The 819-nt window shown below is 40.0% G+C and overlaps 1 protein-coding gene across 1 annotated transcript in view; it reads left to right on the forward strand.

The window, feature by feature from the left end:
• prlhr2a (prolactin releasing hormone receptor 2a) overlaps positions 1 to 819 on the forward strand; it is a 4286-nt gene that overhangs the window by 595 nt on the left and 2872 nt on the right. The window lies entirely within an intron of this gene.

Below are 819 nucleotides of genomic sequence, written 5' to 3' on the forward strand. Positions count from 1 at the left end.
AAATTAATGATACTATTACAACCCACACTGTGCTATTCTATCAATTGTCATCGGGTGATTTAGATTTAGCCTCCAGCTTTTGCCCACATACACTGGTGTGACCCAACACTACCTCCACACAAATGCAGCCTAGCCCACAGTACTGACACCTGAAGTGGGGACTAGTATATACAGATCCTTTCCAAAAAATTAGAATATCGTGAAAAAGTTGTTTAATTTCCATAATTCCATTCAGAAAGTTAAACTTTCATATATTCATAGATTCATGGGCCACAATTTAATCAATTTCAGGTATTTATTTGTTTATTTTTTACATAATTTTGGCTTCCAGCTCATAAAACCCACAAAAACAGGATTTCAATAAATTAGAATACTGTGAAGAAATCATCAGGGCATGAATGTTTTAAACTGAGTGTCACACACCAATCATCTACTAAACTCAAAGCACCTGCACAGGTTTCCCCAGGTGTTATTTAATTGCTTTGGTTTGGTTCAATTGTCTCAGTTCGGTTCAATATGGGGAAGACTGCAGACATGACAACTGCCCAGGAGACCATCATTGATACCCTCCATAGGATGGGTAAACCTCAAAAGTTTATAGCTAAGGAGGCTGGCTGTTCACAGAGTGCTGTGTCCAAGCATATCAATGGAAAGTCTACTGGAAGGGAAAAATGTGGCACTAGCAAAAGAGATGACCGTGGGCTTCAGCGGATTCTCAAACAGAGAAGATTCAAGAATCTGGCAGAGATCCAGAAAGAGTGGACTGAGGCAGGAGTCACAGCTTCAAAAACCACCACATTCAGACGAATCCGGGAGATG

This window comes from Cynoglossus semilaevis, chromosome Z, assembly GCF_000523025.1.
Source record: "Cynoglossus semilaevis isolate Cse_v1.0 chromosome Z, Cse_v1.0, whole genome shotgun sequence".
In the NCBI taxonomy this organism is placed as follows: Eukaryota; Metazoa; Chordata; class Actinopteri; order Pleuronectiformes; family Cynoglossidae; genus Cynoglossus; species Cynoglossus semilaevis.